This window comes from Argiope bruennichi, chromosome 8 (assembly GCF_947563725.1).
Source record: "Argiope bruennichi chromosome 8, qqArgBrue1.1, whole genome shotgun sequence".
Classification (NCBI taxonomy): domain Eukaryota; kingdom Metazoa; phylum Arthropoda; class Arachnida; order Araneae; family Araneidae; genus Argiope; species Argiope bruennichi.
Window position 1 is genome coordinate 62,040,986 of NC_079158.1, and position 25,525 is coordinate 62,066,510.

General features: G+C 29.6%; 1 protein-coding gene across 5 annotated transcripts in view; it reads left to right on the forward strand.

The window, feature by feature from the left end:
• Window positions 1–25,525, forward strand: part of LOC129981013 (ceramide phosphoethanolamine synthase-like) — a 130,482-nt gene that overhangs the window by 18,422 nt on the left and 86,535 nt on the right. Inside the window, exon 1 of one of the 5 annotated variants that reach the window (XM_056091607.1) lies at window positions 23,292–23,313. The exons of the other annotated variants lie outside the window; for them this stretch is intronic. The gene's annotated coding sequence lies outside the window, so the exon portion shown is untranslated. Of the gene's footprint in view, window positions 1–23,291; window positions 23,314–25,525 lie in introns of those variants that run through there. 5 annotated transcript variants of the gene reach the window in all.

A 25,525-nucleotide genomic window follows, 5' to 3' on the forward strand; every position in this document is an offset into this window, starting at 1 on the left:
TAACAGAGCAGCAGAAGGTGGATTCATTGTTTCATCTATTATATTGTTTGTATTTTGTGCGTTTGTTTAACATTAAACAGTAATATTTCTGCTAACAACAATAATAAGAGTGATTGTTGAAACCTTCTGCATCCAATAACAACTGAACTATAACCAATGATTATTATTAAGTTAACAATGGAATAATTCTAATAATCAAGCATAGAATACTAGAGGGGGGCAAAGAGGGAAATTAGTATTTAATTAAATTATGTAGGTTTTAATTTATATATATTTTTCGAATATTAAATAGATTTTTCATGAGGGATATAAAGCGAATACTATCGATCAAGATTGATATTTATTAAAATTTGTAAAAAATGTGTTGAGTAAAATTTGGGAAAAAATTTCCTTGCTGAAAAGATGCTGAAAGATAAAATTCACACGAAACTAATGCAGAAAAAAACATCAATTCAAGAAGCACCAATTTTTTAAAATCCCTTACATGAAGATTTAGTGCTTCGTAGAATAATGAAGAAAAACGAATATGCATTTTGGATTCTTATTTGTCAACCAAATGAAACTCAAAATTCCATACCAAAATATTTTAATGATAAGATCAATTATCAGATTAAGTCGCTGTTGCTACGTTTACATGCTTATGAACGAGCAGATCGACAGACGGTCAATTAAAATACTTTAGATGTTTTTTCGCGGGAATACTGGACTAAGAGTAACGCGTTTTCCCCGTGATCTGGACGTCCAAAGTTCGATACACGGTTCGGGCATGGTTGTTCTTTCCATTGTGTTCTATCTGTGAGACATGTGAAAGAGCCCCCCTGTAAAAAGGGATTTTGCAAGCGAGTGAGTGAGTGTCATCTTCATATGAGTTGGAAGTCAGAATTCTGCCCTCGGGTGCTCAGGGATCTTTACCCTCAGAAGCGACTGGGCCCCTTTTTCCGTTGTAACGCGGAGAGGACATCATTAGATGTTAAATTTGTACATCAAATATTACTCATTTAGCATTCTTCGTTTTGTTGCTGCCGTGTTAAATTACTTTCGGACCACCGAATTGATAAATTTCCTGTGAATGCACTTCGTTCAAAATTTGATAGAAATTTAAAAATCTTAAGTAGAGACCATATACAAAATTTCATCCATCAAGCTGAAAACGCTTTTGAATAATTTTGCTCACTCATAGGCGTGATTTTATTAAAAAAAAAAATGAGTTTCTGAGATTCTGCGACATCTAAAACGTACTGATTCGTTAAAATATGGAGTTCAAATTTTTAAAAACTATTATAAGTGCAAACTATAAAACTATACTCAAACTATTATATATAAACTATATTTTTTAACTATTATAAGTCCTGGCTAGGCACACCTTCAACCCATTCTTATTTGATTGACTGTTGACGAGGTTTCAGAAAGTTGGCATTATTTTGTCATGTTTTACAAGTAACTGAACATTAATCTTAAGTCTTACCGAAACTTTAATTACTGTGCCTTTCTATAAAAAGTAACCAGAAACTGAATTGAAGCTTCAAGTGGCGCAAATAATGCTAAAAACCTGGGAAGTGAAATGAAATCATTCATTTTATTAAAATTTAATAATATGAAATGTATTAAATAGAATTAGTATTTTGTAAAAAAAAAAAAAAAACGGTACAGGAATTTAGATGTTATTATTTTTTATTTTTTTAACATTGTAATTGATACTGCTATTGTACAAATAGAAGATAGATTTAAAAGTATATCAAATATTATTTCTGATTCCAAATTAATCTCTGATATAACAACTTTAGAAAAATATAAATTAGGGAAATGTTCCAAAAACTTTGTAAAGTTTTATAACAGAGATGTAGGTGAAAACCTAATCCAAGAAATTTGTTACGGGATTTGATTTTGAAAAAAAGAGATGTAAATAACGCACAAGACATATTGTAATGCATACTAAATAATAATTATAATGAGTTATTTCTAAATTATTAACTGTGTTAAAACTTTTCTTAACGTGCCCAGTTACTACAGCAAGTGCTGAGCGCTTTTTCAGCAAATTAAATTAAAAAATAATTATCTTCGGTCAAGCATGTGTTCAGAACGTTTAAATGCACCTGCTGTATTAAGCATCGAAAAGAAATGGCGAAAAATTGTAATTTTTCTGAAGTAATTGATGTATTAGAAAAAAAAAATCACGCATTAAGTAAATATACATTAATAATATATGTTCAGATTTTTTTTTGCTTAAAAGAAATTAGGGCCTCAAATGACTTCTTGTACCCAGGCCCTTTTGAAGAGAAGACCGACTTTGATTATATGAGTTTATGACTGAATCATTATTACATTAGTTTATGATTAAATCATTATTAAATTAGTGTATGATTAAATTATTTTCAAATTCTATTATTTATGATTCTTATCCGAATAACTGCGTGAATTTAACAACAAGAAAAGTATTAAAAAATGAATTTGTGAAGATATTCGGAATGCAAATATAGCTACTATTTTTGGAATTTCAAAGGTTTTTTGTTGTTGTTTACTGTACGAATGATGGAATTCATTTTATACTTTTTTATTATCATATTACGCTTTTTTCATACCTATATATATTTAATTACTGTGTTTTATGTACAACTTTTATAATCCATTTGAATGAAAGTGATGTTGAACCAGAGTTTTGTATTCTGTAATATGTAAGTCACAAAAGAATTTTTATTTCAATGGAATTAATCTAAAAGTTTGTCTTTTCTACTTTGCTAATCTTAGTTAACAAATTAAACTGCCAAGACATAAATCCATGGTATGTATGTTGCAAAAGAGTTTTTATATAAATGAAATTAATTAATCTATGAATTCGTATTTCTCTTAATTAGAGAAACGTAGTTAACGAATAAAACTGTCTAGCCATAAATCCATGATGCGTACGCTGCCGAAGAATTTTTATATAAATGAAATTAAATAATCTATGAATTTGTCTTTCCTTTAATTTGAGAAACTTAATTACAGAATTAAACTTTCATGACCCAAATCACTTTCGGACATCCTACCTTTCCTGATTTTGACCTTGCTCTCGGAATTGAATTGAGGATGATTACTGTTGAGGGAATTAGGAAAGTGTGAAAAGAACAAGTAAAATGAGATAAGGCACATCTGACAGATCGCTTCTCCAAATCTAATTGGAAGAGAAAGGCAATTGGTAACAGCCACATGAGAGAAAAGACAGGGGCTGTCTCGTTTTTCTTGCAATTCCATCTGGCTGATGGAGTTCCTGGTTATTTCATGAGCTTGCATAAATCTATCGTTGATGTCTACAGTATAGACGGAGGGCGTTTTTTTTCCCTGCTTAAAATGAACTAGATTACTTTGTTTCTATTTATGTGATTGCTTAATTTGTAATTCTAACTAGAATTTCCTTTTGCTTCTTTGGATAGATTTCAATATTCGTTTAATGATTAAATTAGTTAAGAATGCTTAAGAGTGTAGTGAATGTCTGAATTCGATTTAAACTTAATAGAAGCTTTAGCGTTATTTCTCTTGCTATTCTCTTCTTTTCTTTGGACTAAGGCGTTATGGTAGTGGGAAATAAGTGATAAATACTTTTTTAAAATAATTCGAATAAACATTGCATTCTTATAGTATTTTTCTATTGTATATACCTGAAAAATATATCAACTAATTAAAAGAAGACAATACATTTGTCCTTCTTTTAGCTGAAGTTTTAGTGTTACACCTTAATTTTGTTTCTGAACAATAAATGGGATTACGATCTTTTTTCAAGGACTTCAATTTTTTAAACTTTTGATGGAATTCAAGTTTTATTTTTTATGAATTCAAATTTACCTTATTTTATAAAGATTGCACCGATTTTCTTTTCATGTTTATTTTTTTTAAAGTTTCCTTTTGAGCTATGAACTTTCAATGTTTCAGTGTTTGAACTTTTCTTGCACCAGCTTCCAGTATATCACCAATGCCTTTCATACGACCAATCAATATCTTAAATTTTGTTCTGACATATTTGTGAATTTAGTGTACAACATAGCTAACCAATACTACCCATCATTATGTAAACAATGCTATGCTAGAACTACGTACATCGATGACTGATGATGTCCTTGTAATGTTTGGCAGCGTTAAGTTAAATCTTGAAATTGAGATTTTAACCTTTTTACTAATTCTTTATTGGAAGAGCTGGCATATAATGCAGTTTGGAAGGTGGTGATGTCAGGAATATATGGATTATTTTCTCGTCCCCCTGCTTCATGTTTCCTCCTGTTTTTCCTAATTTTTTTAGATTAATCTGTTCGGAATTAATATTAGAAAGAAATAAAGAAAAGAATGAAATTAAAAACAGGAAAAGCAAAAATATTTGTTTAAAATAAACTCTGAAAATGAAATTTTCAAATCTGGAAAGGTACATCACGAGTTAGATTATTTTCTGGATAAAAATTGAATACAAAAAAGATTGAATTTATATATGACGCATCTTTTGTGAAAAAAGCTTGTACGATATATCCTGAATATTTTAAGTACAAATATTGAGAATATTTTGAAATCTGTTCATTGCAGCATTTTCTACTGTTTTATTCAGATTATTAATTATTTTTGCAAGTGAAACTAGATAAATGGTGCTTAGAGGGTCATCTTTTCAGGGTGGACGGTGAAAGGAGATGTAGTTTGAAATTCAAATTCGGATAGAACTCATAGACTTATTCATTACGCTTTGTTTCTCCAACTTAGTGTTATATACGCTCATCTAATATATATAGCCAAATATTAGTGTCAAGCGGCTTTCACGTGTGGCCAACTATTGTGCGCACCAGCAAGTCACACCTACCTCAGGAACATCACGTGACTGCAATAGGACACTGGTAAATATCTGTCCCAGTGAGACAACCATTTGCCATTGTCCCATTGGGATCACATGATGTTCCTGAGGTGGGGTACCATTGAGGTCAAATGATACGTGCAATTGCGCGATAATTGGCCTTATTTGAATGTTGCTTCAGTGAGAGTAGATGCATAGAATTTCTATAATGAAAGGAATGCACGAATAATATAAATATTAACACCTTATTATTTATTTTCCTAATTATAATATAAAAATTTAACACACTGGCTGCTGCGTTATACTTATTATCTAATTAAGTAACTTCTTTTCTACTACATGTAAGAGATAGCAAAGAAGAGGACGTTTAATTTTATAGATGCTTCAAATTAAAGGCTTACGAATTTTTTTACGAGATTTAATATATAATCGAGATTTAACTTCTTATATTTTTTGATAACAGAAGTTTTTTTTTTATTATTATTTTTTTAGTGTTAGAGCAATTAAATTATTTTTTTTGAATTAAACGCGTACCTCACTAAATTTTAATAAAATTTTGTATTAAATGATTTCAAATTATTATCGATTAATTTACAATTCTATCAATTATATAAAATATAATTAATTTGAAAACAAAATTAACATTTATTTTGCGTTCATTATTTTTGTCAGAAATTTCCAAATCGATTGAATAATTTATAATCACTTAGGCTAATTGGGGCTGGTGGTAAATTATGGTTTCGGACAGGTGGGTCACAGCCTGAGATCCGATTACACTAAAGGTTAGTTAAACCTTTCAAGTTCCACCATTCTCCAGATGGTGCAGTGCTGAAATTTGAAGAGAAGTCCTAGATCAGGTATCTCATTCATCATCAGGTATCTCAATCGGGCTTAGTAAGTATGATGGCAAATCATGGCTTCAGCACTGGCCAGTCGGGTTATATGCCAGATCCGATATCATTAAAGGTCAGTTAAAACTACTAGGTTCCGCCGTTGCCCAAATGATGCAGTGCGAACATTTGAAGAGGGTTACTGGACAGTCCAGATTCTAACCACGTTTATCTGAAGTCATGGAAATATACTGTTAATCTGTAATTTAAAAAATAACTTTTTATTCTAACATTTCTATATTAGTCAGTTATTCGATTCATCTGTCGGTCTAAGTAAGAGTGCAATAGTTAACTTACAATCATTTGTTTGGCGTAGCCTTACTTCTGGTGACTAAGTTTCAACGGCAACTAATAATAAGGGGTGAATCGTAGGAAAACCAAATAAAAATGCAATAAACTTATGATTATCAAATCAAAAGCTTGTAACAAAGCTCTTACGACAAAATAAAAAAAAATGGATTTGGTACCCCCCCCCCCAGTTGACTGTTTGTTTTATAAAAACACCTGCAAACTTTTGAATATGGAAATATACTATTTATTAATTCATAAATATGCGTGCAGGCTCCCTTCTGTAAATAAAATTATTCAAACCAGTTTTCTCTTAATACATGTTCTTTTTCAGGAGTTTTGAAAACATCTGCGGTTGCTGCATCAAACATTTTCACGGATAATCGGGAATGTACTATGTATTCGTCTGTTTTTGTAACATAAATTAAAAACATAAATAGTTATAGCTTTTAATAAAAAATTATTTTATAACACTATAAAATTAATAAATCATTAATTAATTATATTCAGAAATGTAGACAACTCAATATTTTTTATTTAAGAATATTCGTAACTTGGATAGCTTTTCATGTAATAATTATCAAATTATTTTCGAATCGTCACTTTTCTAAATAATCCTCATTTAAATTCGAAAATATAGATAACAACGTTTAATTCTGTAAAATGCATCTTTACCATGAAGTCCAATTTAATACGTTTCAATCTGCAATTATCCGATTATTTTCATATTGTGATACTTTTCTAAATGGTCCTCAGTTTAGTACAAAAAGTAAGAATGCGTTAATCTATATATCTATATACTTATAATAAAGCTCAATGTGTGTGTGTGTGTGTGTGTGTGTGTGTGTGTTGGCGCTCTACAGGCCAGGTCATTTGACATACAGCTATCAAATTTGGTACATGTATACCTTAGAGGTCGGGAATGTGCACCTGGGGTCCCTTTTTTTGAAATTTTAATTAGAATTTTAATTATTAATTCAAAACTAACTTTCCCGCCAAAAAAATCTTCCATTTTCCCCACCGCCAACTTTTCCGCCAAAAAAATCTTCCATTTTCGCCACCGCCAAATGAGTAAGTTTCTTTTTCTCCCAACAGTAATGAGGCTAGGGTTAGTATTTTTCGGCGGATTATTTCAAACGATTCTGTTTATTTTCTTAATGTTTTATGCATTTAAAATTAAACATTGTTAATTAATCCATGTTTCAGATTCATTCTGAAGTACTTTTGAATTAAAATAACAGAGAATAAAGGAAATTAAAAATGTATAATCTGCATAGCGTTACCCCAACTGGAGTAGAAAAATTCACGCATTTGCGTTACCGGAGCTGGCGAAGAAAATTCACGCATGCGCATTGTTCTGATTGTTGTCATGACAACCATTATGAACGTATGATTTAAATTATTTTTAGGTTAGTTGCATGCTTTTGTAAGTAAATTGTATTTATGTTAGTTATATATTTTTTGTATATGCTTATAGTTTTAAGTACATCGTTTTTTAAGTAGATTTTTTTAACCTGTTTTCAATTATTTAAATTATTTTTAGGTTAGTTGCATGCTTTTGTAATTAAATTGTATTTATGTTAGTTATATATTTTTTTTGTATATGCTTATAGTTTTAAGTGCATCTTTTTTTAAGTAGGTTTTTTTAACCTGTTTTCAATGATTTCAATTATTTTTAGGTTAGTTGCATGATTTTGTAATTAAATTGTATTTATGTTAGTTATATATTTTTTTGTATCTGCTTATAGTTTTAAGTACATCGTTTTTTAAACCTGTTTTAGACCGATTATTTTAAATGATTCATTTTATTTTCTTAGTGTTTGATGCATTTAAAATGAAACATTGTTAATGAATCGATCTGTTCATGATGAATCTGAGAAAATTTTGTTGACAAATTCTTGAGATATTACATAACTTAAGAAAGATATTCTTTAGTGCCCATAAAGTTTAAACGCTCAGTGACTCTATTATCAGTAATCATATTATTAAAAAAATGCTTTGTTTCAGTAAAAAATATTATTATATTAATTGCAGTTTAGTCATTTCCATTTTAATTTTAAGTATAAATTCTACCGGAACTAACAGAAAATGAGAGAGATACATATTATGTTATGGCTGAAGGACTTTATATTATTATGAGTGAATTACATGACTATCAAAATTTGAAGCTTTAAAATATTTGATGAAGAAGCTATTAAAGTAGGAATTACATAAAATATTTAATTATTAAAATTTTAACGAGCATTAAGATTGGTGAACCGGCTGGTCGCCAAAGGCGGCTAGTTATTTTATAAAGGAAAAATAAATTTAACTATGGTGTGTTATTAATTACTTTTCATTCAGCAAATTAGGACCTTATTTTTCTAAATGGCCCTGAATATAGATGAGAGCAGCGACCTCGAAAATTTTAACATGTGAAACCTTATCAGCACTTATCTATTTGCTATTCGCTTGCTACTTGAAGACCGTTGACCCTGTTAGAGGTCCGAGAAATTGTAGCCGCTTAACTCTCACTTCGCCGTTAAGATGAGAATATATCGATTGAGGTTTGACTTGTGGGTAAGTTTTTTTTTTAATCCAAACTTTTCTGACACAATATTTTTTCTTTTCTCCCTTATGTGGAATTTCATTGTTCTGATCTTTATTCCGAAAAAAAAAATACTTTGATGCATAATGAGGATTTATCTTAAAGAAATATTGGAGAGAAATTGTTTACCTGATTTAATTCTCTATTTATTATTATTATTTTTAAATATCTTGTCTTATTTTACTTTCGAAAAAATTTTAAATAGTGAGAACTCAAGTTGATAGGACTCAACAAATTGTAAATAACTACATCAGCATAAGTAGCCTAATATGCATCTTAATCTTGTAGAAAGAATTCCATTAAATAGAATAATTTCCATTTTAAGTGTGGAATTTCGATTGCGTATGTTGAAAATTAAATTGTAATATAATATTTAAATATATTTAAATTCGTATTCTGGGGGGGAATCACGATAATATCTGCAAGGCGTAATGATATTCCTAGGAGTTTTATTTTTGTTGTCGTCTTGAATTGCTATTATTGGCCAATCATTTTTCCTCCTTTTAGTTCTTGTAATTCTTTCATATGTAAATCAAAATTATTACAAATTTATCGATTGCGTATGTTAAAAATTAAATTTTAATATAAGATTTAAATATATTTAAATTCGTATTCTGGGGGGAATCAAGATAATATCTGCAAGGCGTAATGATATTCCTAGGAGTTTTATTTTTGTTGTCTTGAATTGCTATTATTGACCAATCATTCCCCCCCCCCTTTTTGTTCTTGAAATTCTTTCATACGTAAATCAAAATTATTACAAATTTATCTGCCGTCTATATATTTATTTCAAGTAAGACGTACTGTACGTTTCGTATTCTTAATTGGTTCTATGTGAATTTGTTTTATAGCAATATTTTCCCACGTAGTAGTACTAGTGATATTATTATTTATTTAAATTATAGACCTGAATTTTTTTTATTAAGTTGTGACATTTTGCTTGATATTAGACAAATACATATACTTTTAAAGAGAGAAATAAAGTTTATAAATTATTCAAATTGAATACTATGTAAATTGCTTCGTGATGCTGCTTATTATAAAACCACCCATGAAATAAATACCTATTCTCAGCTTAAAAATTCTGAAAATTTTCTTTCATTTTAAATGAATAATATTTATTTTGCAATTGAAATTTGTGGAACCTAGACACAATTTTGATTCGCCGGTGGTCTAGCGCAGAAGGAACAATGCCATGAATTTTAATGAAAAGCCGTTAGACAGCTCTACCCTTCAGCAATATATTAATCCCTGCAGTTAGCTGGCTGTTTCTTAGTTTTTCGCCAAGTGAAACTCTTGGGATATTTTCACCTGGATGTCTTGCAAAAAGGCAATGCTGTCGAATTAAATCAGATTTTATTTCAGGTATTTCTTAGGTTCTATTTATGTGACTTCGATCTTACAAATCCGCACCTTCCCTTGGTTATAAATCCTTAGCTCATGGATTTGACTATATATAAAATAAACAAACAATATTAGAATCGCCATCTTAGATTTTTAAAAATTGTCTTTCATTTTCTATAATGCTTTAATTGTGTCTATTTTGATAAAAATTAAAAAAAAATTAAGTAATAATTAATCACCAGATTTGAGGCTGTAACAACAGAATATTAATTTTTATAAGTGCAATGACAAATTTAAGCGATTTTAAAATGCTAAATAATAGAAACAAGATAAAAGAAAAAAAAATATGTTTACCTTTTGTTAATCACTGTATTTAATTTATACAGTATGGTATATTTATTTTTAGAATGACAATTCGCCAAGTGTTGCAATTCCCAAAGTTTCGATCACATACCTACGAAACTAACATTGAGTATTTCTCGATTGAAACTTCGCTTTTTGGAGCGCTTTTCAAGGCGGGAAATATTTGGCGTGCTGTTGGCGAACGTTTTAAGAACTTGGCGAAGATACTACACTGTAATCCTAAGTCTAATCAATGATTATGATTATTGATTACTAATGGAGGGTCAAATGCGTACTTCTAATTGAATTATATAAATGTAAAATGTAAGTTGATTGGAAATGTAGCGATCATTTCTAAATTTAGAGTATTTTTAATTAAATAAGCTTTTATTTGAAGTCTTTGATTATTACTAATTTCTATCAAAGATTTGTCTTAAAATCTTCTAAAAATATTATAAGAAAGTCTAAAGAAAGTCAATTAACTTGTCGCTGGTAAAAGTTTGTGCTCGAAGTGACATGGATCATAGAGAAAGCCAACAGAGAAAGAGCGCGTGAACCTCTGTTTTATGATTTGGAAATTGGACTTTTTCGGATTTTTATTAATTCCGTAGCTTAATGGAATTCGAGATGCTGATACTGTACTGTAATTTGTATTTCTGACTGTAAAATCTACTATCATTAAATTCACATGGAAAATTAAATGCCCAAAAAATTCATGAATTCAATTAGATGTACTTTTGTTGAAGTTAAGGGGTTGCATTTTTAAAAAGGAAACGGCGTAAAAAGAATTTATTTTAAAGACGTATGCAAATTAAATTTATCACATATATTCATTACAATAAAATAGAAACGTAAGTCAAACAATAACTATAAAACGAACGTCTTACCTTTACGTAATTAAAATTATTCACCGCATAAACTGGTAAATTCTCTATTACATTATTCAAAAACGAAATAGACTGACATTCATAGAGGGTATGAAACAAATAGAATATTAAATGCATACTGCTAATTTAACTATGCATATTCATCACGATAAGGCGGGAAAATACTAATAATTCCATTAAATTGCACTTATCCACAATTTCAATTACTTATGACATAAGGCAATAAAACTGTTTAAATTTAAGATCCATTTTACCACCAGTATTTACTCAAGTGGTTTTTTTTCACCCCCACTTTATTCAGGAACAAGTGAAACGACATTGACAGGACACGTGGTATGTACATGTAGAAATTTCGCTTTGATACTCAGAGGTTATTTTCAGATTATCCAGGCTTATCATGTCTTAACTGCTGTCACGTGCCGATAGAATAAACAATGGAAAGAAAATTTCTCCAATGGATACATTTTCTAGAACGTGAATAGTGACCTTTCGTGTACATGTTATGTGTAAAGAAGATGTTTGCTACTTCAGACTAAACATGCAATATCCGTTAAAATTTTATAACGGAAGATGTCACCTGTTTTGACTTTCTCGTATAAAATGTAGAAAAAATATAGCAATCACCAAAAAATTCGAAATCGAGATTTTGATGAACTTCTATGTTTTGGACCTCACTGACTTCGAAAAATTAAATTTTGGAAAATGTCCGTCAATCTGTCTATCTGTGACAAAGATAACTCAAAAACGCTTTGATCTACACGGATGAAATTTGGTATACGGTCTATACACCAAATGTGCAGATTGCTATCAGATTTTTGAGTAAAATCTGTTCCGAGGAAGTCCGTCTGTTCGAATCTAAGCTAACATGATAACTACAGAACAAAGAGAGCTAGATAGATAAGATTCGGTATACAGATTTAGTATCTATAGTGTCAAAATTTGAACAAAACCTACAACGGGTTGACTGTCTGTCGATCTGTACTTTCAGAAACATGTTAACACAATGATTTAAATATATGAAATTAGGTATGGGATTGTGTGACAACAAGTGTCAAATTTTTATTTCAATTGGTTGGGAAGATGAGTTTAAAACTAAATTCTATTTTCGGATATTTTTAATCGCATGCCAGCGATTAATCGCCAAAAAAAGGGGTCAAGCATCACTTGATAATTTTTCTAAAAAAGCTAATTTCACGCCTATTGTGTGCCATGCAAGACGTTCTTTAGGATAACACTTTTATTAGAGTGCATGTAAGAGAGTTTTGGGTAAACTACACTCGCTGGTTTAGAATTCAAATAATAATTACTGTGATTGCAGCTCAGTAGAATTTGTACCGAGAAACCATTAACACTTTTATTAGAGTGCATGTAAGAAAGTTTTGGGGAAACTACACTCGCTGGTTTAGAATTCAAATAATAGTTACTGTGATTGCAGCTCAGTAGAATTTGTGCCGAGAAACCATTAACACTTTTATTAGAGTGCATGTAAGAAAGTTTTGGGGAAACTACACTCGCTGGTTTAGAATTCAAATAATAATTACTGTGATTGCAGCTCAGTAGAATTTGTACCGAGAAACCATTAACACTTTTATTAGAGTGCATGTAAGAAAGTTTTGGGGAAACTACACTCGCTGGTTTAGAATTCAAATAATAGTTACTGTGATTGCAGCTCAGTAGAATTTGTGCCGAGAAACCATTAACACTTTTATTAGAGTGCATGTAAGAAAGTTTTGGGGAAACTACACTCGCTGGTTTAGAATTCAAATAATAATTACTGTGATTGCAGCTCAGTAGAATTTGTGCCGAGAAACCATTAACACTTTTATTAGAGTGCATGTAAGAAAGTTTTGGGGAAACTACACTCGCTGGTTTAGAATTCAAATAATAGTTACTGTGATTGCAGCTCAATAGAATTTGTGCCGAGAAACCATTAACACTTTTATTAGAGTGCATGTAAGAAAGTTTTTGGGAAACTACACTCGCTGGTTTAGAATTCAAATAATAGTTACTGTGATTGCAGCTCAGTAGAATTTGTGCCGAGAAACCATTAACACTTTTATTAGAGTGCATGTAAGAAAGTTTTGGGGAAACTACACTCGCTGGTTTAGAATTCAAATAATAGTTACTGTGATTGCAGCTCAGTAGAATTTGTGCCGAGAAACCATTAACACTTTTATTAGAGTGCATGTAAGAAAGTTTTGGGGAAACTACACTCGCTGGTTTAGAATTCAAATAATAATTACTGTGATTGCAGCTCAATAGAATTTGTGCTGAGAAATCATATATACTGTGTGCTACATTTTAATTTAGTTTTGTTAATAAAGTTCTTTCTCATATACGGGAACTCTTTATCGTATTATTATTAGTGGAGAATAAGAGATCAGTTATAATGTTACTAAAATACTTTACAGTTATAATGTTACTTTTCAGTTTAGTTATACTAAACTGATCTGAGGATCATATTCAAATCGAAATTATTCTTCTTTTAAAAACCAGAAGAAATCAAAAGAATATTAACTGTCCGATACTAGATAAAATTTCCTGTCAAATGGTTCTCTTTCAGTGTTTAGGAAATACGATGCGTAGTTCAGTTTTCAGCATATCCTTTCTAATATATTATTTCACTTACCTCAATCTTTGAATGCTTTAGTTTCGTTCTTTTGGGCATCCATCATTTTCTGAATTTTTGTTTAAAAGAAACATTAAAAAATATATTGATTCCTGATGCATTCTAGAGCTCTGATCTTATTTTTAGAAATGACATTGATGATCTCGAAACTATTAACTGCTGGCAATTACCGTAGATTTTTTCTGATATTCCAAATTCTTATGTAATATTCTTAAGTGTCGAATTTGTGTCACTCGCCTTAATTAGATGAATGCTAGTGTCGCTGATCCTTGCAAACTCATAGAAGAACATGTCATCACACAGCATACGTCTGAATGACGTCAGCAGAGGATGTGTTGAACTTTGAGACACGATGTAAGAAAAAATATGATTGGAATTTTGAATTTCGTTCGCCTTATCTGAAGCATTTCATGTGTAAGAACTATGCAAGAGCTAGAACTATAATTTCAAATGGATTATATAATAGCATTTCCTATAAAATAATTTGTCAGTGTCTTGTAATTATTTTGAATATGAATATGTTCAATCTACCTGATACTGCAGAATTTGCATGATTTTTCACAAATCTCGCAAGATTTTTCAAGTTATTATATTTGTATCTAGATAAAAAACTGAATATAAATTGCGAATTTCATTTTATTATCTAACACAGAATGGTAGTTTACAGAGTTAAAACTGAGAACCAAACGCGTCGATAACTCTTGTGCATTACTTGCCTTTTTTTTTTTTTAAAAAAAAAGACCGATATCTTTAAATTATTATTTTTTTTTCTTAAGTGGTTGATAAATTCATGAGCAAGCTTGTCTTCCCTAGAAGAATTATTGTATATCTGTTCTCAATATTTCCAAAGCATTATAAATATAAAATCCATCACCAATCTTATAAATTCATTTTAGTATTTTCTGTAAGAAGGGGAAAAAAAGATATATTCATGCCAGAAAAAATAAATAAATCTCACTCTTCGCATGGAAAATAGTTTTAAAAAGATACCTTTTTCTACCGCTACTTGCGTGTTGGAACAAAATGCATTCATCCAGTCAGAGTTTGGAAAACATTTGCCTTGATATTTTATTTTTAAATATACATAACTCTGACATATTAAATTAAGTATTTCTTTAACTTGCTGCATCAAGTGAATAATCTTATTCTTATTATTATTATAATCTTATTCTTATTATTTTATATTGGCTAAATAATGAGTAAAAATTACTTAAAAAAGAAAAAAAAATTAAGAAGTTTCGAAAGGCATCTGGCGCAATGTAAATATAAATTACAATACCTCTACAATTAGGAACCATTACTGCGCTAATTACTTATATGAAAATTAGAAAAGTATCAACATGAGCATGGCGCGACAGTTAATTTTGGGATAGAAGTGTCTGTATTGTGATCCTTCCCTGGAAACAAGAAATGACTCCTATTCTAAAGTTAGTTCATTTTGAATGTTTACATTATATAAACATGAGATATAACAAGAACACTTTAATTTATTTTTATACTCATATGATAAAACAGTACCTGAAAACCCAAGCTTTATTCGGCATTTTTTTTTTTTTTTGTAAAATTGTAAATAATATCCTATAGCTCGTTTAGAGTTACAAGCGAAATTTAATTGAACTACAAATGCGGGATCGAACATGAGAAAAATGCCAAAGCCTGCTTCCTAGATATACGAAATAAATTTTCATATATGCAAGAATTGCTCATTTAAGTTATATTATTTAAATTTTGTTATTAGTTATCTGTTGCGTCTGGAGAATGTTCGACCAATTAGTTAACAAACTATTCTTCAGACTATCACTGGGATGACCTATTGAACCTTTCTTGTTGTGGGTCCATTTGATTCGGATGTATAGTCAGTTTGATATATAGAATTTAATCCCTTCAAGACCATCGCGTAAAAAATTAAGCGCTCTCACAGGACCGAAAGCTCCGAAACAGAGCGTCACGAAAGGCTTACGCAGTTTACGCAGCGTGATTTTATATAAAAAAATTAATATAAAATCATCTATTTAATATAATAACTTCAATTTCATAAATAATATATGTAAGATACTACTACTTAATATATATTAATTTAAAGGCTGTGACATTACTGGAAACGAGTGAAATAAGCAAAATACTCTACTTTTAACTATACCTACGAAACCAAAGTTATATAATATTTCACTCCCCCACCCCTTTTCCCAGCAAAGTTGGCTGAACGCACTTCCCATATTTTCCTACCGAAAAAAACCAAAGTAATCAACAAGAACACCAGAATCTCTTTAAAAATTACTCCTTGAACAGAAGACGGGATACCCAACTTTAATGTTCTGCAACTGCCTGGAAAATTGTAAATAGCATATATGTTGAAGAAAGGGATTTTTCATACTCCCTCCTTAATGGAATCATCATGTATCTTGGTTTTTCATCCCAGGATTGAAACAACTATCAGTCTTTGAGCTGCTTTAAAGCTTCCCTAGCTGAATCTCAACTGAAAGTTTCCTGGTGTAACAATGATAACACAACTTGTTGATGAGGCGTAGAATCTAGAAGAGACGCTTAACTATATCCGATTTAGGAATTATGTCTGTTCTGGATATCATCTTAACGGTTCTTAACGGTTATTTTAATCCGATAAATCTATTAGAAGTCAGCTGATTAAAGACCATAGAAAAGTAGAGTTTTTGTATTCGACATCCAATTTATATGTAATAATAAAAAAAGGAGAAGAATATATATTTGTGTGTTTGTATGTTCAGAAAATTAGGATATTTGCTTGTTTAACAACACTATGATATAATGTAATATGATTCAAGAATGGTCATGTGTACTATGAGCAGAATAAGTATAATGTCTTTTAACTTATGGATTTAGGATTTGACTGAAATTAAACATAACCATTATACGAAAGGCTAGTAGTAAATAATATAACGAAAAAAAATCTTTTTTTTTCAAAGCATGCCTATAATATAAGGAAAATTTGAATGACGAAAAAATATTTTTTGAAAATGCCAAAACATAAAATTCATACTTTCTGTATCATATCTTAAATTTAAAAAAACACGCATATTTGAGCAATATTATTTGTTTAATTTTATTTTCATTGTTTCGTCAAATATTTAATCGCGCAAATTTCTTTTATTATTAAAATATTCTGCTTAAGAAAAACACTAATCACTTGCGGAATTAGAAAGTGAAGTTCCAATGCCATGTAAGACAATTTGCAGTAAAAAGGCAGAAATCTAAGACATTTGTTTGCTTAATAGCGCTATGATATAATGGAATGTGACCCAGAAGTATATAATGTCTTTTAATTTATACATGAGGGATTTGATTGAAATTTAACACAACCATTATATCAAAGGCTAGTAGTAAATAATATTACGAAAACACTCGCTTTTTTAACCCTTTATTTACTGACAGTACTTAAAAGTACCTTTCAATCTGGCTTATGTCTTCGTAATATGACAATTTTTGCTGATGTATTCTAAAGAACACGGAGAATGTAACCCAAATAGCAAGAAGTTAATATAAGCTAAAAGTAGGAATTAAAAATATGTAATTAATAATTAAATTAATTAAGATATTTCTATTAATTAAAATATTTTTCGTGGGTTCCCTGGGATTATTCTGCAAGAAAACTTAACTACTAGTGCAAAAATGAAATTGAAAAATTGATGGCAACATAATTCGGTAAATAAAGGGTTAAAGCATACCTATAATATAAGGAAAATTAGAATGAGGAAAATATATTTTTTGAAAACATCAAAATATTAAATTCATACTTTCTATGCCATATCTTGAATTAAAAATAAAACGCGCATATTTTAACAGTATTATTTATTACATTTTTTTAAAGTCAATAACTGAAAGGATAATAAACAAAAACTATTTTCCAGTGGAAGTTTCCTCACAATCCTTAAAAGTTATGAACTTATCTTTTTTTGTGTAAGTGGAGATTTTTCTTTTTTGGGTAATGATAAAATTCGTGATATGTAATTAAATATTAACCTCATTCATTTTTACTCCTAAAGTTGACGCAGTTCTTTTTAGTGTCGGTTTATTTCCAAAGGAACCAAATATTATTACTGCAATTGTACGATATCGTTTTTAGATAGCTTTAACTTGCCTACAATTATAAATTATCCATTGTTTGAAAGAAAGAACCTTTTTTTAAAGAACAGTAAATACGCAACCTTGAAGCTTTATTGATAAGATTGTTTCGTAATATTTATTTTATAAGCTCTGCATCTATATGTTTGAAGATCGAGTAAAATTCAATATTGACTCAAGTTTTTGTCTAGAATTCCGTGAGATATATTATTTGTGTGACATACTTTATTTCTTTTCGAGATATAAATCCCTCTGTAGAAAATTCTTCTGTTGTGGCTGTCTAATGGCATTTATTTTAGAATTTTATGTTTCTTTTGTGGATTGATTCATTGAATTGTTTTGAATAGTCAAGTTTACTATTACTAAACAGCATTGTGTTATGGAAATTTAATTATGTAGATATACTTTTAAAGAAATGTATAATTTATTGGGAAGGAAATTATTTTCGACATTTCCAAAATAAAAAGTTATTTTTTATTTTTCTCAAACATTGTTATAAATATTTTTTTTTTGCTCAGTATGAAATATATGAATTTTAGCATCAATTGCAATTAATTAGATTTCAAAGATTTTTTTTATATAATATACAAAATTTAAAACTTATAAAACAAGTTTGTTTTAATACTTACAGTCAGCCTAAAATAATAATATACATCTAATAAAACTGTTCGTTAATAAATATCTTTGAATGTTGTTAAGTACTGGGGATCTGTTAATTGTTACTAAATAGGTATAATTTACCACATAAAACAGAACCAATTATTATTCCTTGCACAAAAAGCTATTTAGAATGCAACAAATAATTTTCGAAAAATGCAGCAATATAATATTTTTTTTGTAATTTTTTTTAGAAAACATTTATGTTTTGGAAATGATTGAATAATTGCACATAAATGAATACTGGCCTTTAAATAGCAAATATCTTCATTGCAAATTGCATAATTGCACCTAAATGAATACTGACCTTTAAATAGCAAATATCTTCATTGCTAATTGCATAATTTCACCTAAATGAATACTGACCTTTAAATAGCAAATATCTTCATTGCAAATTGCATAATTGCACATAAATGAATACTGGCCTTTAAATAGCATATATCTTCATTGAAAATTGCATAATTGCACCTAAATGAATACTGACCTTTAAATAGCAAATATCTTCATTGCTAATTGCATAATTGCACCTAAATGAATACTGACCTTTAAATAGCAAATATCTTCATAATCATACAAGGAGATGGAATTAAAAATTACTGGCAAAAGACATTTTAAATAGTATGAGTATTTTAACGGAGAGATACTTATCTATCTAGAAATAAGATAAGATGCAGCTAAAGTTTTGAAACCAGGTAATGCTCAGATTATATGAGTGATCTATAAATTAGCCCCTTAATTGGCAAAAGGTGCAAAGTTGTAGTGAACGTTTTTTGGCTTCATATATGCTGTAAGTAGGAAGTGCATAATATCCTTACTTGTGTTTAGAATTAATTAATTAATTAATTCTTAGTAATTTATTTGAATTATTATCTAGAAATCTGTTAAGAATGCATGATTACAATACCTATGTAAAGCATTTGGAATTGTAGATTTACCATTGAAAATGCATTGTTTTTAAGTAACCATGCCAAATTAAAGGTCTGATTTGACTAATCTGCTGAAGTGAGAAAGCTTGTTTCATTTCTGTATATTATTTATATAAGCATATTATTTATATAAGTACTTGAAAGATCAAGTTTTTCTCGGTAGTTTTTTTTTCTTTTTGTAAAATTGTAAACAAAATCCTATTCTTATGGCCCGTTTAAAAAGAAATCTAATTGAACTGCGAACGCGGGATCGAACTTAAAAAATACGCATGGGAGCCCGAAGCCTTAACCACGATACCATTGCTGATAAGCCTAGACAAGTTCTGTGTAGACACATATTTAAAAAAAAAATCGTTTTGTGTAAAATCGCATTCTTTTTTTCAGGAAAAACGTCTGTATTGACAAACTTAAAAAGCAAAACTTTATCTAAATATAAAATTTGATCCAAATCGTTGGAACCATTTCGGAGATGCACGAAATAAACAAATTTATTTATATACAAGAATTGCTCGTTTATATACAAGAATTGCTCATTTATAGATAAGAATTGCTCGTTTATATACAAGAATTGCTCATTTATATACAAGAATTGCTCGTTTATAATTATAAGATACGGGCATTTTTTGTTAGACATTTCTAAAACTGAAAAAAAAAACAAAAAAACTAAGCACTAAGTATCTAAATAAACTGTAGGTTAACTAGGTGAGTTATCTTTGTATTTCCAAAAATGTATTTTTCGAATTCAGGGAATTCTAAAACGTGGAGATTCATCAAAATCTTGAGTTTGAATTTTTTGATAGTTACACAATATTTTATACTTCGTAACCGAGAAAGTAAAAATTAAGACTGTTTGAGGTGATTCAGTTTTTCTATTCTTAAAATTTTTTTCTTGTTTAATAAAAATTTAATGAATATGAAAACGGATCTTGCCATTCAATTTAATTTATTGAGAAGAACAAAACGAAGGAATAATTTTCGTGTTTCAATGAAGAATTTCGAAAATCATTCACATTCGAATCTCCGAACCGAAAAAAATAAACACTCGTTTCATAACTTTTCCCTCGTATTATTTTTTTCTTTTATCGACTACCCATTACGAATGTTCAGTCGATATTTCAATATATATATATATACAAAAAATAGCGCAGAAAATTAAAAAAAAAAAAAAAAAAACAATTCGCTTCGAACGCACTTTCCCGTTCAACATCAACGCGCTTTCAAAAAAAAAAAAAAAAAAAAAAGGAAAGAAAACTCCTTTTTGAAGTCTAGGCGGCACCATAGAAACCGCCACCACACTAGCCGTCGGGTAATTAAACGGAATCCCTATAAACTCTTTACACTTCTGACGTTTAACAATGCCCAAATACCACCCTTTGTTGACTTTCTGAAAAACAACATCGGGCGTTTGGCAATAGCTAATTCCACGGTTGTTGGTTGTCATAACAACCCAATGGCTTCACTCGCTGCGGGCGATACACGGAAGAGTGGTGGAAGCGAAGAGGATCCCAAGGACGTGCTTGAGCGGGGGTGGAAATCGAACGTATCTTCCTGGGTTCGAGCATCCCTCTTCCAAATCGATACATGCTCCCGCCGTTCCCACGGGAGGGAAAGTTCTCCTTGGGATGCTACGAATGAATATCTGTTTTCAGCATTTTTTTCTGTCATCAGCATTTCTATTCTATTAGGAATTGAATTTTGGATTTGCTTTTGGATTGCTTGTCAAACTTGGATTAAATTATTCTCCTCGAAAGCAGCCAGGATTTAGTTGTTAATGGATGTCTGGGAGAGTTCTAGACATAGCAAGTTGTTTGTTTTTTTGCGTCAAGTGTCTGCGTCGAGGGTCGTTTAACCTTCGTTTTATTTTTGGGATAGGGGTGGCGGTCAAGAGTTACGGATAAAAAGTTTTGGGATTTTGAAAAATGAATCATAATTTCATTCTTTGCTTGAAAAGGCTTTAAAAAAGAAAAAGTATAACATTTAGATTTTTAAAATAAATAGGTATAGTCTTTTTCGGTACCAAGAAGGATATGGCTATCTATTTAAATTTTTATAGCAAATTATTGCTATTAATGTTTTTCAAATAATAGGGCTTTATTAATGTCTGTTGCAGGACCTTCATTAAATAATTTAGAATATACAAATTCAAGAATTTACAGCTATATCCGTTTTCAGTTTTGTAAATTAGGTTTTTTTATATACGGTTTACTATCCACAGAATGATTATCATTTGAAGTATCAAGTTCTATGCGCGTTTAGCAGTATGTTTTGATAACTTGCAAATTACTTGAAAACCATTGTAAATGCTATTATTCACATTTAAATGTTTAAATGAAGTTGTGAATACAATTTTTAAAATCAGAAACTACGGACAAATTAGAGGATATTTACTCAAATTAAATATATGATTTGATAAATTATTTAAAAGGGGTGAACGTGTGTTTCTGAAAGACCCCATCAGAAGAGTAACTGCCTAAGCATAGAATGGGAATGTGAAGTCATTTTGACTCCAACTTCCACTTCAAATGAGATATCGTTATTGCTGAAATAGTGGAAAATCCTCTAATGTTTTCTGTGCTATTTAAAAATCTTGAGGAAGTTAAGGATGGGCCAAGATCCATCCTTGTAGAGTTGTAATTTTCAATTAGACAGTTTGTCTTTCAAACTAGGCTGAGTCAAATTGACTGCGATGTAAGTCAAATTGGACCTAATGAAATAATTCTGCATTCCGAGAATTCAGTGGCATAGCTAAAGTAAATCTCTCCCAGGGTATAATATTCATATTTTAAATAAGTCCACAATTTCTCTTGCACAACATCTTACTGAGGAATCTCATCACTTGCCCTTTACCCTATTCACCTTCTATATACGGAGGTTAAGAACCCTGAGTTCAAGCACTTCGTGACACTTCTCTCAAATCGAGTATAATATGATTCTTTAATAAAATCGTCCGGGTGGCATTTATCCTTGGTAAGCAATGCTGCTACAAGTCATCATTACTTAGATAGGTTAAAGGGCGTCCAGTATATGGTATTATTTTTTTAGGTCCCTCGTATTTAACTTTAAACGCTGGCATAATCGCATTAATATGTTGTCTGCATGACGCTTCATAGGATTGGCAACCAAAATATACATGCTACATGTATGCGACATGCTCTTCTTGGACTCCTACCCTTGTCGGTACGCCACTCCAAGGATGGCCAGCAAATATTTTTTTGCTTACAAATCGTTTACTAGAATTTAAAAGTCAAGCAGGAATGTCATATCTTTATCGAGCGTTCTGCTCTTATTACATCTTGCAAATGATGAGCATTTTTTAAAAAAGTTTTTAGAAATAAAAATCTATATAAAATTTATATGAAAATAATTTTACTAGAAAAAATCTTTCTTTCCAAGTCTTTAAGTTCATAAAATATTTTTACACTTATAAAATGCATTCATCATAGAGTAGAACTAATAAATAAATTAATTAAATTCTATATTTTCATTAGAAAGGTAATTTAAGGAGTGTTACCATTCCAGAATTTAAAAAGAGAAGTCATTTTTGATCCTCAATTCTATAAGCAACAATTAAAACAAAAAAATCTATTTTAAGTGTTGAACCTTGCGGCAAAAGAAGTTTGACCTTCAAATTCACTTATTCAAAGCTCGCTGCTTTAGCTGTAACCCAGAAATGACGTACTAGCGAAGAGGAAATCTTAATGAAAATGCTAAAACCTAGTTTTAACGCATTTGCCTAGGCTTCAGGGTCATTCTAGATGCAGCGATGAAGACGTTTGGACGCTTGCAGATTCATGATCAAATTTAGTTGCATTAATTTTCATTAAAAAAGAGTGTAAGCCTTTTCTGAAGCATTTGAGCAGGGTATGAAGAATTTTTGTATGCATTTTCTATTTCACTCAAAAATTATTGTATTTTTATGTGCTGATTTATATTTATTTAATATTAACTTACTTCTTAAGGTTTTTATTTTTTAATAATTATAATTGCTCTGTTTAATATGAAGTATAAATATACTGAATTTTATTTATTTGTGATATACTAAAGCTACGATGATAGACCGAAGTTAGCAATTAATAGAAATTAATATTCTAATGAACCAATGCATTTTACTTATTTATGAAGATTTTTATAATAGCAAATATAATGCATTTAATCCCATAGTTTTTTTTAAATACGACATTAAATATATACAGTATAAATTTAATGAATCTCTATTTCTACTGCGAATAAAGGGGAAATGAATTTGTGTATTTGCATATATATTTATGTGTATTAGCGTTCTAACGGTAGATGGTTTGACCTAGAACTATAAAATCTGACGCAAATATACTTTGTAGAGTAGAAATATGCACAATCAAGAGATTTTTTTGAAATATAATTTTTAATTAAAACTGTAGCGAAATTTTTAAAGTTTCCCACGTTAATTTTCAAAAATACTTCTGCAAAAAAATGGTTCTTGCACCATTTTAAAATTTAAAATATATTATCATTTAATCATTTTAATTATATTAATTTAGTTGCCATGCATATTTTTGCATATTTTTTAAATATAAATTTCATTTTTTTCCGATGAAATTTAAATTATTATGGCATGTATAATTTGTCATGTGACTGTGACTTCATACATTGACTTTGTTATATTTATTGGTTTGTATATTGCTATGGTGACATTGTTTGTAGCACGCACTATAGTTTTTAATTATTTTATTGCCCTGAGTAAATTATGATTGAGACCTATACAAAGTATTTATGAAGTGTAGGATGTTTTGTAATTGTCTAGAATTACATCTTTAGAATCCTAGAATGCATTCCTGAATTAATCGAACTTGTGTCGCTGTTTTTCATGTCCTGTTTTAATGTCTTTGAAAGCAAATAACAGATAATCGTTAAATCGAATTTTATTAGAAATTATAATTTTGGCTAGAAAAAATACAGCATATTATGAAAAATTACTCTAGTTAATTAAAGAAGAATCTACGTTTGTTCCATTTAAAAAAAGTTTTGATATAAATTCATGTTCATTCGTTATTGAGATATTCATATCTTAATCTCACTTATATTAACCCTTTCTAGGGCCGTGGGAAGTATGCTTCCCACCAAATTTATCAATCTTTGTATGAATTTATGTAGGTTGGCATAAGTTCTGACAAATTTTTTTAGAAAGAAAGAAACTTAGATGCTTTAGTTCTTTATTTCACACAAAATGATGTGTCTTTATTTCATACTTAATTATTAATTAACCAAATTAATTAATTAATCAAATTAAATTGATCTAATAAGCAAAATGAATCCCTTTTCTTATTCTAATTTCAAGCCTAAAAATATTTTAACATAATATGACTAGAAAAAAAAGGCCCTTTAAAGGGCTAAAGTCCCATTTTGAAATAGTTTGAAGGCTATTTTGCAAATGAAGACTGTTAATTTGAGACCACAAAGGCAATACGCTCTCTAAATGTTCGCACTACATCATCGGGAAGATGTTTAACCCTCTACATCAAATATAATGTCAAATATAACTAACAATATTCGAATGTATCTTTATAAATTATCTACAATTGCGTATTGTATGATGAGAAAATCTTTTTGTTTATAATATTATTTATTGACAAATTCAAAGCATTTTATTTATTGTTCATATTTATTGATTATTTTCTTTCTTAATTGATATTAAACTTACATCAGAAGTCAAAGCCAAAGAAGGTCATAGACCTGGAAGCCTTTCTTTTGACATTATTATAGTAAACGAGTCTAGTGGAATTGATTCATAGATTTGATTCAAGAATGAATATCAACGAAATAATTATTTTTTGCATAATACCGAAACTTTCTAAAAAGTTTTTTTAGGTGTTTATTGTTTTTGTAATTTTCTGAGACCGATATTGCTAATGTTAGAATTGTTGACTGGTCGCTATGGAAATATCGTTAATTGACTGTTTTTCATAAGGCGTCATGTCACAACTGGCTTCAAAAATTTTTAGTTTTAATACATTGTTATTAGTTTCTGCAACACAAAAAAAAATTTCCTCTCAGATATATCTCGTTTAGATTGTAGTCTGACAGAATGAACTTTGCG